This window comes from Dasypus novemcinctus, chromosome 26 (assembly GCF_030445035.2).
Source record: "Dasypus novemcinctus isolate mDasNov1 chromosome 26, mDasNov1.1.hap2, whole genome shotgun sequence".
Lineage (NCBI taxonomy): Eukaryota > Metazoa > Chordata > Mammalia > Cingulata > Dasypodidae > Dasypus > Dasypus novemcinctus.
The window spans coordinates 25,321,631-25,340,968 of record NC_080698.1 but is presented as its reverse complement, the minus strand read 5'-3'; the positions used below and the strand labels follow the sequence as shown (position 1 = coordinate 25,340,968).

The following is a 19,338-nucleotide window of genomic DNA, read 5'->3' as shown; positions in this document are numbered from 1 at the left end:
CAGTTGCATCCGCTTTGGTCTCCCAGCAAGAGTGCCCTGCGTTTCATATATCCTCTATAAATACTTGATGAAGGGCCTTATGTATATTGCTTGTCCCTCTCCACCCCCACTGGCGTAAGGTTTACTGTCAGGGATGTAGAATTTTACTCTGAGTTTGTAAAAACTGTATGAATTTTGTCCCTATTTACGAGCCTTCTGAAATTTCTGAAGTAGGTGTTGCCTCACCTTGTCTAATACCTAGCACCATATTTTCCAAAAGTCCTCAATAGAGTGGTCTCCAGGATGAAGGTGATTGTCATAAAGAATTATCGATGCTTGGATTTTTAAATTTTAATAATCTCTGCAAAGGTGATGCTTTGGCTTCCAGCCTCCTTGCCACTGATCCACACTCACAGACCACGTGGAGTTCGATGGACTTAGGGGAGGCACTTTTACATGTCCCTCTCCTCACAACAGACTTCCAGGGACTCTACTTGCACCCTATCCTAACATGTATCACATTCTACTCTAATTTCTTGCTTAATCTACTGTAAATGCCCTTCCCTCTCATTTTCTTTTTTTTTTTTAAAGATTTATTTGTTTCTCTCCCCTCCCCCCCGCCCCCCACCCTGCCCTCTCATTTTCAAGCTCTTTTTAAACAGGGCTCATGTCTGTCTCAACCACCGTGATGGCCCTAAGGCCTAACACAATGACTGGCAAAATAGTAGGAGCTCATTTAATGCTGAACGGCTCCATGAATGAATGGAGATAACATCCATACATTGCAGAAATAGTAGTTGTGCCCTCTTGACAGCTGCAGAGGAGCTCCCCTTGGTGCCTCTTGGTTGTCTTTATTGTTTTCTTACCTAGTTTCATAGCAACTGCAAAGATTTTGTGTTGTATCATGTAGGAAAGAGCATGTCACCAGCTCGCTCACATAGGTGGAACTTCAAATTATGCCCTAGGAAGGGGGTGCTTTTGCAGTCTTCCCTGTACCCACTTCCTTGCCCCCTCTGGTCAGTTTACTTATTAGTTCCAAAGTTTAACAGTGAAAGTAGCATCATTACTTCTACTACCAATAGCTAGCGTTTATTGCGTGTTTGCTAGGTGCTAGGCACAATGCTAAGGGTTTCACATTAGTTCTCTTTGATCCATACAACAGCCCCGGGAGGGTGGGCATGAGCTATTATTGTCCCCATGTTTCAATGAAACTGCAGGCCCCAAATCATAGAACTGGCAAGTGTCAGAGGAACCCCTGGCAACCATTATGAAGTTACCCTTACGAAGTTGGTAATCGTGTGTCATTTCTACTCCAGATTAGATCTCTTCACTTTCTGTATTCCACCTTTCCTCTTCATTGTCAATCACCTGTAAATTGTTTCCCATCATTTCCATATGGTCATCCTGATAATAAGTAGATCAGAGAGGAGTGTGCCCATCTTCAGATGAAGAAACTGCGGTAGGATGCCACTGCTTCTACCTGGCCACTGGTGGCCCTAGACTGTTGTGTTTTTTTAATAGACTTTGGAGTCTGGGGGAACCAGCTCCTCCCCTAGGATCTCTGAGTTATGTGGAGACCTAATGCAGCGTATTACTCATTCTCTTGTATTCTCTTTCTGTTAGTGAAAAGTTATTCCAGGTCCCATGATTTTCACCATGAAAAGTCTTCTGTGAACTAGAGAGGAGCATTCTGAAAGAAGTTATTAAGCATTATTAATACAATTACATATAACAAAAGATGTAATTTAACTTCTCCACATCCAACAAAGAAATTCATTTGAAGCTTCAGGAACTCCAGCTGGAAGGGCAGAGCTCATCAGAGTGGGCTCTTGAGGCAGGGGAGTGTGGGCAAGGAGCTGTGCTGGCTGCTTTGTCCTCTGGGACGCCTCTGCGGATGATGGATACACCGCTCTCCCCAGCCCCTCCCCAGCCCACCCTCGCCCTCCCTCGCCCTCCCGCACCCTCAGCATTCATTCCACCACTTCTTTATCATTGGCACAGAGTCTGGAATATTGGCTTTGCTTCTCTTATTTGGCCCAGCGTGCTGCACAGATAGCATTGAAAGAACAATTGATTTTAAAAATAAAAGATGGAAGTACTGAGAGGATAGAAACATGGTCATCTTAGTGGAAAAAGAAAGCCTTGATGAATATTTTTCTGACTTCATCCAAAATATCAGAAATAACAGTGTGTGTCACATTGTGTTGCACTTCACCATAGTTCCCAGTAGATAGTTTTGCTTTCTTTTCGTGCAGTAGAACATAAGGTCCACAAGAGTAAATGCTGCATCTCTCCCCAGTCCCTAGAACAGTGCCTGGCACATAGTATCTGCTCAGTAAATACGTACAGCCTGAGTGAATGGTGCCCGTGAGGAAACTGAAGACCCCGAAGATTAAGTTACGTGTCCCAGGACACACTGCTAGCAGGAAGCAGGGTCAGGATTCGAACCTAGGGCTGTGCGACTCGAGAGTTCTTCCAGATTGCTTACAGAGACCCTTTTATAACGCATAGAATTGGAGTCAGGGATCCAAAGGTATTTAAGAAAGCCCCAGCCTAAAGTCCAGGAAACGTGGGTTCTTGCCCATCCTTTGCTGAGATTTCCATTGGAAAAGTCAGTTCTCCACTCAAAGCCTCAGTTTCTTAATCTGTAAAATGGAGATGGAAAGGCTCCTCTCTAAGGATCACAGATGCCCCCGGGCAGCTTTATTCTTTGTAATCTTCCATGCTTACTTGGAATTGGGGTAAGGAGTTGGCGGGTGACTAATTCATCACCCAAGCATGGGAGGAAAGCAGTTAGTAGTGTTTTACTTTGGGGCTGCACAAAAACTCAAAGGTGACGTAGTCCCAGCCAACAAGCCACCGACACCTTGTAAAATGAAAGTTGACGAGAGAAAAGAAAGAAAAACCAAGTCGAGGCATTTGGAGGCTTGACACAGCTTTGGGCGGGGGGCCGAGCTATGATTTCCCTCCCGCGTCGGTGCGGCAGGCAGGCATTTAATCTGAAGCAGGCGCTCAGGTTGATAACTGTGCCCAGACCTGATCCTGGCACAGAAGAGCACAGCCTTAAAAAGAAAAAAGAGGCGTGTATTTTTAAAACCTCTCATTAGATGTGATTTTTTTTTTTAATTCATTTGAGGATTGCGTAGCTAGGGCCGCCAGTATCCAGCAAAGGCTTTCTTCCCCCTCTCCCTGCCCCCGGGATTATTGATTTGGAAGGCGAGGCTAATTTACATGTAAATAAATCTCCGCGCTGGGCAGCAGGGCCCGGAAGGTCCAGATGCTGTGACTGACTTGCTGACATCACGGCGTCATTAGCATGCAGAGGATGCGAGCACTGCAACAGCGACTTCTCCGGCTCCCCGAGCAGCGCGGCCGACAGTTATTATTATTATTTCTTGGCTGAGCCGCACGTTTCCTGGTTCAGTGTCGCGGGCTCGGCGAGAAGCTGGCTGGTCGCCCTGGGTCTGGCTCCGGATCAGCTGGTGACGCCAAGACTGGGGTCTGTGACTTCTTTCGGATAGTCGGGAAGCTGGGGAGTTAAAACGAAACTGGGGTTCTCAGGAAGGCGATCGGAGCTCTCAGGCAGATCCAGAGGAAGGGTGGAAGTCCTACTTGTCCCCCTGCTCGGTGGATTCCCCAGCAGGGTCTCCATCCAGCAATGCTGTTTTCCAGGAGCGAAGGCAGAACAGCGCGGGTGGGAGCCTGCTCCCGGGAAAGCTCCGGATTCTGAGAAGGGTTTTGACAAGATGCTCTCGCTGCCTGCAGTCCTGCTTGCGTTCTTAGAAGCCAGATCCAGGGAGAAAGTGAACTGGGGCAGTTGGTAAGCTCAGATCTGCTGGAAGCATCCCCTGAGCCTGGGCATTTCGTCCTCCCCGGAGGTGGGTAAGAAATTTGCTGTAATTCACAAATGGAAACAACAGCGCATTTTTCTAGGGAGAACGTGAAAGCTGGATCTAGAGGCTTTGCTTTGGGGGAGGACATTGGGGCTACGATATCTGGGCCAGGTGGCATTTCAGTGGCCCTCCGGTGCAGTTTGCCTCCTCTGGGCTTGTTGGAAAGCGCTATTGCAAAGGGATATGTCACAACTGTAGGGGGTCCTAAAGAATCGCTTAAGTCTTGGTGCTTAAGAAAGAGCTTTATCTAAAATATTATTTACGGAAGTATAGCTTTCTTTTAAAAAATAATCAAGGGCAAGAGGGTGAAAAAAACAAATGTCTGACAATGTCCCTGCCCAGTGGAGTCTTTCAGCCCAGGATGTCAGAAACCATTAGGAGCCGCGAGGAACTAGGGCTTAGCTGAGATTTCGATGTAAAAAAAAAACAGTGCTCAAATTATTTAGGTTTAATTTTAGCCAATGCTTTCAGAATAGAAATGGTGACAGAGCTCCAGAATATGACTGCACAGCCCAGCTGAAGCATGTTCCCTAAACTGGGTTTCTTGGAGGAGCGTTCATAGTTGGTTCCCTTCATTCTTGGCTTCTCCAAAACCACTCATACCATCACTAATCTGCCATGGAGGTCTTGCGATGATGAAATACAGACTTTTTAATCCTGTTAACTCTTTGTTTATGCGGTCCCAGGGTATGCTGGGGTCCAACAGGACCTTACGTATGAACCGTAAATAATCTGGACTGGGCCAAATCACACCAGGGTAAGTGATCCATACCAGATGCCGTGCCATCCGCCGGTCCACGCGTGGCTCTCGTGTAACTTAGACACTCAGGCGAGAGAGCTCTGCTTACAGTGTCAATGTGTCCATGACCACAGTCGGAGGGCCCCAGCTTGCCGAGAATGCGTGGACTTAGGCTGCCATGCTCCGAATCTGCAGCTCGTGAGGCTGCGATTTGTTCTGCTTCAGCGTCTCTCCCTGAGTGGTTGGAACCATCTCGGTGAGACAAACTAAACGAAGCAGTCTTCCCTCCTTGCTGGAGACTGATCTGGCTGCTCTAATCCTGCTCCCCAGAAGACTTACTGCCCGCTGATGGCTGTCACAGATGGGTTGGGGTGAGTGTCCCTGTGGGCCCCAGAGTAAGTCACAACTTTGACAGAATTACCGTATTTTGGAAATTTGGATTTCAGTGCCTCCTTGAGTGCTTGCGAAGGTTTTTGCCTTTCCTCCAAATGCTCTTTCAGCTCAGGCATTCTTTTTTTTTTTTTTTAATGTGAAAATTAAAATGGATTTGCTCCATTGGTCTTCGCAGTCTGTAAACAGTCGAGGGGCAGGTGAGAAATAGTGAGATAGCATTGTTTAAAATGGCAGGTTTGTAAAATGCAAGTGGAAAAGGAAACAGGAAGCAAGATGCACTTACGGAAGCTTAAGGGATGAGAAGGGAACTTAGAGGTAAGATGGAATGATGTTTACCAAGGGCTCGGACTCTGGATTCAGAAAAGAGCTGAGGGTACTCTCTTGGCATTGATTCCTTATCTGTAAAATGGGAAGAGCAATAGAACCTGTGGGCAGGGTAGGTGTCTGATTAAATGGATGACAAATGAAAAGTGCTCAGCACAGTGCCTGGCCAGGTACTCAGTAAATGTTAGCTAGTATGTTGTTGTTCAACCTTTTTATTGCTGTATTTATGAGCATTGTTGCCAAAAACTAAGAGTCCACTGAAAAGGCAATATATTTGCTTCCATTTGTCTGCAAAGAGGTGTTAGCTGAAAAAGTGCCGTCTCTAATCCCTGGAATATCCAAATCCATTCCTATTCAAAAGAGCTTTCCACCCTGTTGATTGAGTTAACAGAACAAAATCTATTATCCAGGGCTACTATTATTTTACAGAACCAAAAGTGATTGGATGGTATCGTTAAAATCATTTAGCACTAGCTGGGGCCCATGGACCCTTAAAGAAAGCCTCCTGTTTTGGCTGCTGACAAATCACACGTAGAAAGGTGCAGGATCCAATTTGGAATTGATGTATTTCTGGATTTTTCTTCCATTCCAACTTTGTATGTAAAGGACCTTTCTTTTCTGTGCAAGCGCTTAGCATTTTCGTCTCTAACCATGGAGGCCTTGAAAATGTGATCTACCTGCCAGTGGCTCTTTAGAAGTTTTAAGGCCGAACTTATGCCACCATTGGGTTGCTTTGCCTTATGGCTGGGTGGTTAGGGGAAAGACTATAGGCCTTTCATCTACCCATACCCCAGTCCCCTCTACCCTTTGTGTGTGTGTCTACTGACTTGATACATCTTTCCCAGATTGTGATCTTCCTCTTTCATGTTGGAGAGCATGCTTCAGTCATACAATTTGACAGCTGCTCCCCCTCTCTCCCCAACGTCTTTCTTTTTAATTTAGGTGAAATGGAACTCCAGTGCATGGGTCTGGAAGACCAATGTGACTTAAAGGAGCCAAAAGGGTCTGACATAAAATTCTTTCTCAGCTGGGAAACTCAGAATTGGGAATTGATAGTTCCCGCTTGCAATCGAACTTCAATAGACTTGTGTTTTGCGTGGAGAATAACATTTATATACTGATAATGGCCCAGCAGGAACCTGATTAATATGTGATCATGGGAGAGTTACATGGCCTCTCTAAACGTTGGTTTCCTCATATGAAAACTCAGGGTAAATTCACCTGAACTCCTGGACTGCTGTGAAGATGATGGCTCTAATGCCCTTGCCCTACCCTGGTACCTTCTGAGAATTGGATGTTCTTTATTCCTCCTGGTGCCTATGAGTTTAAAATTTCCCATTGAATCCCAGCCTTGCGAACAACAGGGGGCAGGAGTTTTAACACTCATTTGACAGAGGAAACTGAAGGCCAGGGAGGTAAAATAATATACCCCAGATCACACAGCTGGTGACACATCTGGTCCCCAGGCTAGAGCTGCTTCTGCTATGCATTGATTCCCAATGCTCTGAGTTTGAGAAGGACTCTTAACTGCCCCACTGCACTGCCAGCCTTGAGTCAACAGAAACCTATGTATTCAGAGCTCCCTTCTCTGTTGCCTTCAGACACAGTCAAAGTTCTCTGGCCTTAAACAGGAATTCTGGGTGGGATTGGGCTTGAAGACCCACTAAAGCCCTTCTGTTGGCTCTATTTGCTCCTTTCACGATGACAGTGCTCATAATCACGTGACCGCTGGTGAGTGTGAATGGTTACAAGCCAAGACACTTGGGGACTAGTTAGTCATAGGCAAAACTGTTTTTCCTTTGGCCTGTTGTTGAACACATCTTTGTTTGGAGAGGGAAAACTGGAGGCTTGCATGTTCCATTGTTTCCCAGGGGACAAGACAGAGGGAGAATGAAGCAAGGCTGGTATGTGGGTGTGTGGGTGTGTGTAGGAGATAGGAGGAAGGGAGAGAGGGGAGGACAGACTGGGTAAGCAGCTCAGAGAATATCAGAGAAATCTCAAATCTACCATGAACATGCACAACTGAAAGCTCCCTTTGGGTAAAATCACAACCCAGACGTCAAGAGCCTCTATTCCCCTTTATCTAGAAACATCTTTGCCCAGCTGTATGACAGATCTCAAAGTGCAGCCATTTTAAGTCCTAAAACTCGGGACTTACCACAGTGCATATTTTCCACCAGAGCACTATGGACTATTTTAAAGAAGTGTATTAATTAAAAGGAGGACATTTCAAGTACAAAATGAGCCTGACTTTCTTTGATGGGTACAGAAGATAAGCTTCAGGCACGATTGGCTAGAAGGTCTGTAAAAATTGTTGACCGAACTCAAGACTCAAATATGAGACCTGAAGTGGAAGATGAGACATGCCATTCTAGAGTGCACAGGTACAGAAATATCAGAGGCTGGTGTGGATGCACCAAGGCATTCAGGTGTGACGTCATTTGGAAGCATGTTACCTGAGTTATACTCTCTCTCAGAGCAGCAGAGTGAGCCTGAAGGAGGAAGGAATATTGGCAATTTCTGTTACCCCCTTTTTTGCTGGTCAGAGCATTTGAGCTGCTGTGTGTAAACCTCTTGGGCCCTGTGGAGATGGCAGGTACCTTTACTTCTTGGGATATGGAACAGAGCTGACCTTGACAGTCCAGCATCCTGCCTGTCTCAGATGATAGGTGCGTATTGGAATCATCACCTTCCTCTCACAGCACCTTTGACCTCAGGTCCTCCATACCGTCTTGGCTCTTTAAAATAAAACCTTATGGTGGTAGACTTGGCCCAGTGGTTAGGGCGTCCGTCTGCCACATGGGAGGTCCACGGTTCAAACTCTGGGCCTCCTTGTGGAGCTGGCCCATATGCAGTGCTGATGCGCACAAGGAGTGCCGTGCCAGGCAGGGGTGTCCCCCACGTAGGGGAGCCCCACATGCAAGGAGTGCGCCCCATAAGGAGAGCCACCCAGCGTGAAAGAAAGTGCAACCTGCCCAGGAATGGCGCCACACACAGAGAGAGCTGACACAACATGATGATGCAACAAAAAAGAAACACAGATTCCTGTGCCACTAACAACAACAGAAGTGGACATAGAAGAAGACGTAGCAAATAGACACAGAGGACAACCGGGGTGGGGGGAAGGGAAGAGAAATAAATAAAAAAATCTTAAAAAAAATAAATAAAAACTTATAAATATTATTCAGCCCCATTCAGGGTTAAGAGTAACTGGGACAGAAATTCTTAGCATTTCATTCAACTGGGCATAATGCCATTTTTCCAGCTTTTTTTTTTTTGGCATCCATTTATGAGTCGTGAGTCCTCAGAGAAGCTTGTTCATGAAAGTTCTGGATTCAACTGAGAAACAGCTATACATTCTACCTTTACAGAATCATAATGATGATATGTTAGTATATATGTAAGTGTATATTTTGGGCATCTATATGTCTGTATATAGTCTGTGTTAGTATTTATGTGTATGTGTAGAAACAATAGTAACTATCACATGTTGAGCACTGCTGTTTGCCAAGTGACATAAAAGATGCCTTACATACCTTGGCTTATACTTATTGCAAGAATGGTACAGCCAACTATTCTCATCCCTATTTAATTACTGAGAAATCAAGACTTTTAGAGGGTAAGTCACTTGCCCAAGGCTCCACTGAGAGCAAAGGGGAAAGCTGGAATTCAAATCCAGGATAATCATAGTCCGAACCATGATTTGTCAACCATTCCAGGCATTCTTAAACTGTTTACTATCATGTTTTTCTTCTTTTCCCTCTAGATCTTCTCTATAGGCCTCTCATTTGAGAAACACCTCCTGAGTTAGCAGTTTAATTAAAATTCTTTGGGTTATCTTTTGGTAAAGTTGGAAACAGTCAAGAGAATGTGCCAGGGATAAAGCCAAACAGTGGCTTCTTCAACCATAGCTTTGAATGTTGAGTTTAGAATGGAAGTATGAGGTTGGTTTGAAATTCAGTAAGATACACTGAGCTCAGGAGTAGACTCCAAACCAATGAAGAAGGCTGTGATGGACTAGAGTGAGCTTCGATGAGCTAACGTGAGCGTGTAACATTGTGTTAGGCTATACTTGAGGCTATGGCAAACCAGCTGGAGAGAGGGGCCAAGCTTGTTGATTCTTGATTCCCAGTTGCATGCACATGAGATTCTAAGGAGGCGTGTATGTCTTTACTAGGGTGTTTCTCCTTTCTGAGCCTCAGTTCTTTCATCTATAAAATGAGAGTGCTGACTCAAATGATCTGTAAGTTCTCTTTCAGCACTGTCCTTGATGGGTGTGAACCTTTAGAAATTAATTTGGCCTTATCACTGAAGGGTGTGTTTGCTCTGTTGGCGGCTCTTGGGAAGGGAACTGAAAGGTCAGGTTTAACATCAGGACCTGACTTCTCTGTGTTGTGAATATGTGCTGGAATATGAGAAGCAGTAGGCCTCCAGAGAATGACTCGGAGTTTCCTGGAAGAACGTCTGACCTTTGGATGTCTCACACTAGTGAAGAGAGAGGTCCGTGCATCCCTCAGTGAATCAGGGTTGCTCATTCACTCTCAGAAGTTCTCCAGGGCTATGTTATGTATGCAGGCATCCTGCAGAGTGTCATAGACAGAGGCTTCTCAAATTTAATGGGAATATATCTGGGAGTGTTGCTGAAATGCAGCTTCTGCATTTCTCACAAGCTCCCTGGTGATGCTGATGCTGCTGGTTCTAAGCCACATTTATCATAGGCATAGAGGGCTCCAGAAAAAAGAAAATTTGATTAAATTCAGAAGGTCCATATTCTAGTCCCAAATATGTCATTTCTTATTTGAATAAAGTCAAAGAAATCACTTAGCCTCTCTGTGACTCAGTTTCTCCATTTGCAAAGTAATAAAAATAGTTATTACTATTTAATGTCTCTTACCAAATGCTAGACCCTGTGCTCATTATTTTATATATTGTATCTTATTTAATCCTCATGCTAACCTTATGAGGTGGGGACTCTAATTGTCTGTATTCTAGAGATAAAGAAACTAAGTGCAGAGAGGTTAAATAACTTGCCCAAGGTCACACAGCTGGTAAGTGGCCGAGCTGGGATTTGAATTCACACTCTCTGGCTCCAGTGCCTTGTAAAGTTCAATGTGTAGTGAAAGATCTTGGAACTTATCTTATGTGTTTTGTGTGTTTGCGCTGCACAAGCATACCATATTAATAAATTCATTTATATGACATGTACACATAGAGATATTTAGGGTACCTGAGATTTTAAGAGGTAGATATTTCCCACATGAAGTTATATTGTTTTTAATTAAAAAATGTATTTCCAAGTAATATAAATTAAATCAAAAGCTTTGTGAAATTTTGATAAGCATGGGAGCAAACACCCATGCTTGGTTGGATGGTTCAACTCGGAAAAAAGTGTTACTTAAGAGAAATGGGAGTTTTGGGTAAACTGAGTTTCTGGTTATATAGAATTAAATCCCAGTTGTTTTCTATCTTATTTTTGCAAATTTGGATTTAATGTATCAGACCACTTTACTGCTTTACTGTGAAGAGCAAGGTTAGCCCAACTGAGTGTATCTTGTGATTCAGGATGTGACAGGCATGTAAATTATTATTGCGAACATGAATTCCCAGTGCACCTGTCGTAGAAGTATGGAAATCATAGGAGATTGGTTTTGAGGGTCATCTGAGTTTGACATCTGTCACCTCACTGGATATCAGGCTGTGATGTGGCAGGATAACAGGATGTCTGGTGCTTTCATCACTCACTCTGCCTTGTTATTCTCCCAGATGCTTTTCTTTGAATGAGAGAGGAAGTGTTCCTCAGTGGGTATATTATTTTTCAGTCAAATGTGTACCCATGGGACTTCACTCATAGAACATTAGATTGGTCTGGCAAATACCTGGTATCTGCATCACCACTCCCCAGCTTCTCTTATCCAGTGCAGATCTCACCAATGACCATCATACTCTTTTCTGTCAAGCCCAGACATAACCTCAGAATCCTTCTCAACACAGCACTCCAGACAGCCTGTATTAATTAGTTATAGTTGACCCAGGAGATTTAATTAAAATGCTCTCTCTACCCTTGGATACACTCCGGAAGTTGATTCTCTTTTCTATATAGTAAATATGTAATTGCCAAGACATGCTGAGAAGAAATTCTATTTTCCCCTTACTATAACTTTGGTCATTTTTTCTTCTTTCAGAAAGTAGACAGTCTACAGGCTAATTAAAAGATTTAGTCGGTTGAAGTTTTTGGTAAAGTAAGGTTTTAATAGTTTTTTTCTTCTCTAGGAAACAACTTCTGTTGTTCTGATTAAATGGTGACCTTTCTTAAGGCTTCTGTTACTTTTCATTGCTGGTGACGTTGGGTCTTTATCCAGCTTTCCTGTCTTGAGGCTCCCAGAGGAATACTTACTTTACCGTCTGTTTTAACAGTGAACGGTTTTCTGTAGGCAACCTCTGGGCATCCATACATTTGTTAGGTGGCCAGCACCTGCGCGGCACTCAGCAACAATCCTTACTCTGACAGCTCATCGATGGAGATTCAGGAGTTCTTTTAAATCAGTGCCTCAGTCCGATACTGGCATTGAATTCATCATGTGAGAAGTCACCTGGAAAGCCTGTCAAGACTAGAAACTTGCCACTGATTGGAACTATGCGCTTCTCCAATGCTTGTTGTGCAGGTCAAGCCACTCCTGCCTCGTTAGGAAGCCGGGTGAAAATGCAAAGTGAACAATTCATGTGTTCCTCTCTCACCAACAGGAGCTTGGGTTCCTGCTAGAACGGCTTCTGAAAGGCAAATAGGTGAAAACCACATAACCATAATCACTGAGCTCAATTGATCAGACAAGCTTGAACCTGCGTTCCTTTTACTTTGTCGGTTTGGCTGCCTAAATACCAATCTGGTCTGCCCTTGCGAAGCTTAAAAATGGCTTAAAATCCTGTGCCCCTCCCATGCGCAGTGCTGATGCGCACAAGGAGTGCGCCCTTGTGCAGGGGTGTCCCCCGCATAGGGGAGCCCCACGCGCAAGGAGTGTGCCCCGTAAGGAGAGCTGCCCAGCACGAAAGAAAGTGCAGCCTGCCCAGGAATGGCGCTGCACACACGGAGAACTGACACAACAAGATGACGCAACAAAAAGAGACACAGATTCCCATGCCACTGACAACAACAGAAGCGGACAAAGAAGAAGGCGCAGCAAAATAGATGCAGAGAACAGACAATGGGGGCGGGGGGGGGGGGCGGGAGGGGAGAGAAATAAATAAATAAATAAATCTTAAAAAAAAAATCCTGTGCCACTGAATTGCTAAGGTTCAGCATCCTAAATGGCAACTACGGTATGCTTGCATTGTTTTGAAATTTTAAGAGAACATTGCATAGAGTGAAAAATATACATGGAGCCATCTACAAGATACCAGGCATTGTCTTTTGGCCCTGGGGGATTTAAAAGTATCAGGGTCGATCTTTTACCCTTAACTGTTTATCCAAACCAGATGTTTCTAACTTGGGATCCTTGAGCACCAAAGGACAAGGGAGGATTGATGAACTTTCACGAATTAAATGTGCAATTTTCTTTGAATGTGTATGTGTTCATTTTTTTTTAGGGAGAGAATCCCAGCTTTCATCAAATTCTTTAAGGAATCCAGATCACCCAAGATGTTAAAAATTGCTAAGTTGATGAGTGATTGTGGTATACTTGTCCAGAGAAACCTCTGTAGGTTAATGTGGGACTGTAAAATACTCTGCCCTGTGGATACTGGACACTTTTCTCCTTAACGACCCAGGATCTCATAATAATGAGCCTTTTGGATTATCTATCTGGTCCTCTTCCATTTCATAGATGAGTAAATTGAGAGTTAGTGTCTCAGAGGCCAAAGCCACATGAGTTCTTCTTTTTTCTGCATCTCAGAAATAAGAAGAGATACTTGTTCATTTAAAAATTTAACAATTTTTTTGAACCTTTGCCTTGGCCTGGACTCATGGTTTTTGGTCTTTCCTGAACAGACGACATTCTTTCAAATATCGTATCTTTTGCAACACGCCTAATATAATAAATTACACGACAGTGGTGGCATGATTCTTAGTCACTCTCAGTGGTGAAATATTCACCTCTGCCTTACTCTTTTATGTACCTTTTATGAAAGACAAAGGCAGTCTTTCTTTAGTGTGGTCTTGATGGTGCACTACTCATCATGTAATTGAATCACATGCTACATTTTTTTTGTCATTGTAACAATATGCTTTTTCCCTGATTCCAAGAAAAATAAAATTGAAATTTGCACACTGATTATATCTTGTTTGCATGCCAGTAAAGTTTTCATAGCCCACTAGTTGAGAACTGCCAAACTAGATTCTGGGCAGGGCATTAGGGATTCAAAATTTTAAACAGCTACTTATTAAATGTTTATTGTATGTTCTAGATGTATGATAAGGTCCTTGACCTTACGGAACTTAACACTACAGTAGGGAAAACATACAATAGATGCAAATAAGATAATTTCTGATAATGATAAATGCTCAGAAAAGAAAATGCTATGGTTAATAAAATGGAGAGTGAATGAGAAGGGAAGGCAGGCTATTTTTATAGAGTCCTTGGTAGAGGTAACTTCTGAGTGATGACATGAATAATGAAAAATAGGTAAGCCCATGAAGAACTAGAAGAAGAATATTCCAGATAAAGAAACAGGCTCTGAAAAACACTAAAAGAGGAATGGCTTTGGCAAGTTCAGCAGGCAAATAAAAGGCCACTATGCCTGAAGCATGCTAGATAAGATGGGGGGGGGGTATTGCAAAATGAAGTTGGAGAGAGGGGAAAAGGCCGGAATATTTGGCCCTTAGAGGCCATGGCTAAGGAATTGCTATTTCTTATTGCTGTGGAAAACCAGTGGAGGATTTTAAGGAGTGTTGAGTGTTATCTTCGTTGTTTTAAAATAAGCATCTGGTGAAAAATAAATTCTAGCAAGCCGGGAGTAGAAGCAGGGCATTAAGAAGAGGACTATTGAGGTAGCCAGGGCAGGAGATAATGTTGAATTGGACTAGGATAGTCAACAGGTAGAGGTGGTGAGACGAGGTAATCAATAAATGACTAAGCTTCTTTTGTGTGCCAAGGAAGTCCATTGCCTGGTCTGTTGTTTAGTGTGTCAGCTATGCCAAGCAGCTAGTGGAGATGCATACATCCTTCAACCATCACCTCGACAGTTCTGAGTAGAACAAATTTTTAAGTAGTTTCAAAAGCTTACTCCTGTAGACCATGTAAATTAAGTTCATCAAGAGCATCTTTCCAATAAAACATGAAACTCAAAAATGTTATTTCTTTGTTTACTTCCCTCCTTCCTTTCAGTGCTACAGAACGAGGAAACTAGTTGTGGCTCAGGACAAAACCACAGGAACCATTCCATAGATCACGTTTGAAGAAGAGAAGCCAGCATCCTGTCTTTTTTGCCTTTCCCCCCTCTGGGAAGCCCTGAGAATTTTGTTTTGTTTTGTTTTGTTTCCCCTTGGACCTGACTAAAGCCAGTTCTCTTCTGAAAATAATGTCTTTCCCTGTTGTGTCTAACTCGTTCTAAACCAAGGGGCTTTACTTCCAGCATCGGTATTTGGTAAACACCCAAGTTCTTGACGCTTTCGCTTCCCGAGTCCACTGGGGTCACCCTGAGCCTTTGGCCTCATTCACTGAGGAACGTGGATTTCTGGGAAGTTTTTGCCTCAAGCCCTTCAGCACAGATATTAAAGGGCCGCTGTCAAGTTGCGAAGGGTGTGGCCACTGCCAGAATCCCCCAAGCGAAGCCCCTGAGGGATGCCCCTGCCAGCTGGCCCACGTCCACACCAGAGATGGCTGGGTTTCAGTGGTTCTCTGTGTACAGAGCTGGCTGAGTTCCCCCGGATGAAAGGCGGCCTAATATAAACTGAAAATGTTATTAATAAGCAGCCACTTAAGACTTTCCTATGACTTGCCAATGATTTGGGGCCCTCTCTGTGAACAGGGAGAAAAGCACATCTTGTTTGACATGGATTAAGGGTCCAGTGCAGTGAGTCTGAAGATACTCAGGTGCCTGGTGAAGGTAGACCTGGACTTGGATTGCCTTTTCATTATTCTTCTGCTGTGGGAGCTTGGGGAAGTTACATAAACTTTTTAAGCCTTGGTTTTCCCATCTGTAAAATGAGGATAATAATAATTCTCATCTCGTAGTGTGGTTTGAAGATTAAATATAAAATACCTGGAAAGTGTCTAGCACAGAGCCTGGCACACACTCAAAAGCTATGCTGGGAAGGGCACTGGGGAGAGCAGACCCCAGAAGGGAACCACACCGATTGACTTCGGGCCCAGGGATAGGGGGTGGAAGGAGAGGACAGGGGAGGGAGTGGATTTGGCCTTCCAGACACCCCTCCAACACTCTTTAGTGGCTTCTCTGTCACTTGCTTTACCTGTAAAATGACTGTAATAACTCCTGCTCTTCTGATTAACCTTGCAGGCATTTTTGGCAATTATAAGAATTACCTGAATTGAAAGTGCTTTCTAAGCTCTGAAGCACTTGATTAGTCCAAGGGGTCATTAATTTGCATCTACCCTGTTTGCCTTGTTAAAATGTATTGAAATTTAAAAGGGTGGTAAAGGCAAGTAATCTTTTGGTGAGGAGAGTAAGCAAATTATTTTGCTCAGCTCAGCAGACCTTTCGTATACACAGGTTGTTTAATAAAGGCTTTCAGAAGTGAATTTTTCTCCACCCATCTGTTTCCACTGATGTGTTTTCATTCTAACTGGAATACATTGGTAGGGTCTAGATTATGACTTCTCACAAGCATGACTATCTTTAGTTGTTTGTAATTTTGTTTTTCTTTGTACCTCTAGTCATCGCACAGGGCCTGGCCACACAGTCTGCTTCACGAAGTAAGGATTATATGTATAATGTATAAGGGCCTTTTATATATTAAGTTATTTCCTCCTGACAGCAAGCCTGTGAAGTGGCAGGGTTAGGATTCCAGCCCAAGCACTGTGCCTCCAGAACCCAAGACCACTGCACAGCACTGCCTTTTAGATTCTTAGGGAATGTTTAATGCCTTAGATCTTATCTACATGAATTTAACCACTCTCTTCCACAAAGGAGATGAAGACTAAACAAATAGTTCAGCATGCGGCATAGAAGAGAAACGCAGACAAAGAGGTATTTTGTGGATTCTTCCAGTCCTTGCCTTCAAATGTGGAGGTGAGGAGGACTAGAATTCAGTTTGCAGTCATTTCCTCAGAAACGCTTCCCCTGAAGAACTCATTGGGAAAGGAGGGGCTCTTGGACTTTGCCCAGCTAAGCATCCAACGAAACAAAAGCTTACAGTCATGAAATCACAGCAGGTGGACAAAGTAAAAGGAAAGAGTATATCCAGATGGAACCCATTCTTCCTGCTTTGGTTTATTCCTAGCAGGGCAATGGGTCTAACAAGCAGCTAAGGAAACCAGTGCTTCTCTGTATACCCATGGCCACTGGTAGGGATGCAGTGTTGTAGGTACCAGTGTTGCCCTGGGGGCACTGTCACTGGCCAAGCCCTTCTCCTTTGAGGACCCACTCTGCCTACTCATCACAGTGCTGCATTAGTTGTCAGTGGCTGGTTGATAGGCAGATTGCTCACTGGCTTCCAAATACCTTTATAATCACGTCAGAACTCCTTCATGTGACTCACGTGTAGTTCTCCAGCCTCCATCTTGTAGCTATGGTAGAATCCTTCGTAGGGTCTTTTTTTTAAGATTTATTTTATTAATTTCTCGCCCCTTCCTCCCTTGTTGTCTGCTCTTTGTGTCCATTCGCTGTGTGTTCTTCTGCGTCCGCCTGCATTATCCAGCAGCACCAGGAATCTTCATCTCTTTTTTTTTGTTGCATCATCTTGCTGCATCAACTCGCCATGTATGTAGCGCCACTCCCGGGTGGGCGACTCTCCTTGCAGGGTGCACTCCTTGCGTGTGGGGCACCCCTACACATGCACAACACCCCTGCGTGACACGGCACTCCTTGCACATGGCAGCACTGCACGTGGGCCACCTTACCACATGATCAGGAGGCCCTGATAATCGAATTCTGGACCTTCCATATGGTAGACGGACTTTCTATCAGTTGAGCCACATCCACTTCCCACATAGGATCTTGATGACACTGTTCTCTCCTACCTCCTTGACTTTATTTCACTGTTAAGATAACTCCTACTTTCTCTTTCTGCCTAGTCACCTCCTACCCAGCAACCTTCAAGTCCAGCTTCCTCAGGAAGACCCTCTCTGAACTCCTATTAACCAGGATTCCCTTGTAGCCTTATGCCTGACACATGGTAGTCTTCTGTTAATTGAACTAACTAGAACATCTCACACAACACTTTCCCCACACCTCTTTGTGTTTCCATCTTTGTGTCCCACTCAGACTCCCTTACTGGTTTATTTTGTGTGATCCTTCACAGCACCCATCATAAAGCCTGGTCCATGGTAGGTGTTCAGTGAATTATTGCTTAATAAACAGAGCTGCCTGCAGTCAACATTGTTAACATGCCGCCCATACCCCCTCGGCCTCACCATTCTGATGCTCTCTGACCCACACTTCTTGCTGCGGTAGGACCTGCAGCTTTTTGTTGAAACCTGCTTGTCTTGCATGTGGGATAGGCCAGAGGCCCCAGGAATGGTCCTCAACCAATGACTGTTGGGAATTGGTGGATAAATACCCCCTGCCTCTGTGACCCCCAGTGGGGGACATCCCTGAGGAGTGTTCTCTCCTATCTCAGAGGTTTCCAACAGGACTGAGCCCTATTGCCCAATGCCGGGACCTGCTCATTAACTCACCCTATCCTGGCATCTGTCCCTTCCCCATTTCCCTTTCCTGTCCAATCAATTCCTTATCCAGACAACTTGGGAGTCACCTCTTTTTTTTTTTTTTTAAGATTTATTTATCCCCACCCCACCCCCCCGCTGTTGTCTGCTCTCTGTCCATTCGCTGTGTGTGCTTCTGTGTCCACTTGTGTTCTCATCAGGTGGCACCGGGATCTGTGTCTCTTTTTGTTGCGTCATCTTGCTGTGTCAGTTCTCTGTGTGTGTGGCACCACTCCTGGGCGGGCTGTGGTTTCGCACAGGGCGGCTTTCCTTGTGCAGGGGCCAGTTCTTGCGCAGGGGGTACCTTTACGCAGAGGCATCCCTGCGTGGGCCAGCACTCCTTGCACACAGCAGCACTGTGCATGGGCCAGCTCACCACACAAGCCAGGAGGCCCTGGGTATCGAACCCTTGGACCTCTTATTTGGTAGGTGAATGCTCTATCTGTTGAGCCACATCTGCTTCCTGGGAGTCACCTCTTAAACTTCTTTACACTCACATACCTTTCTAGAGTCTGATTCTGGGTAAACCCACTCTAAGGGTATTACCCCACAATTACTGGTAGATGGATCATCAGACTCATAAATCAAAGTATGATCATAAATCAAAGTATGGCTAGAGAGCTTCAAAATATATGTTTCTGAGGAAGGTTGTGCAGGAAGCTTATTTTGAAAGGGAAATGTGTTTTACTGCTCAAAATCAAGAAGATAAAGTAAGCTGTATATATTTGTTCATCTAAATAGAAAACTGGCATATGAAGAAAAGAAAATAACTGCCACTGAAAATTACCCTAGATCACCCCCTAGAAGAGAGACGCGCCTGGAACCCCTGGAAGAGAGACACCCCTCTTCATGCAGATGGCCAGAGCTGCTGGAGCCCAGGCGGAAGGCAGGGGCTTGGTGCAGGCCAAGCAGCGTGGGTTTTGGCAATCAGCGCACACCAGCCTGACACCCAGCTGGCCCCATCACCAGCCGTGCCCTTTAGCTTCTGTGTTTCTTAGGAAAGCATCCTTCCTTTCTCACAGCTAGAAATCTCACTTCCAGACATGGGTAATGTCAAGGTTCATGCCTGAGTCCCTCATTCAGACTGTCTGCCAAAAAGATGGGGGGAGACAGAGTCCTGTGGCTGGGGGCAGGGTGTGAAGCATCCAGTAAGGCTGCAGACAGTGCGATACACTGACATCTGAGCAGCGAGACA

General features: G+C 44.6%; 1 protein-coding gene across 5 annotated transcripts in view; it reads left to right on the top strand.

The window, feature by feature from the left end:
• PRICKLE2 (prickle planar cell polarity protein 2) overlaps positions 1-19,338 on the top strand; it is a 363,728-nt gene that overhangs the window by 242,778 nt on the left and 101,612 nt on the right. The window contains exon 1 of one of the 5 annotated variants that reach the window (XM_058288597.2): positions 2,815-3,478. The exons of 3 other annotated variants lie outside the window; for them this stretch is intronic. The gene's annotated coding sequence lies outside the window, so the exon portion shown is untranslated. Of the gene's footprint in view, positions 1-2,814; positions 3,858-19,338 lie in introns of those variants that run through there. One more of the 5 variants, XM_058288595.2, reaches the window with a different exon arrangement.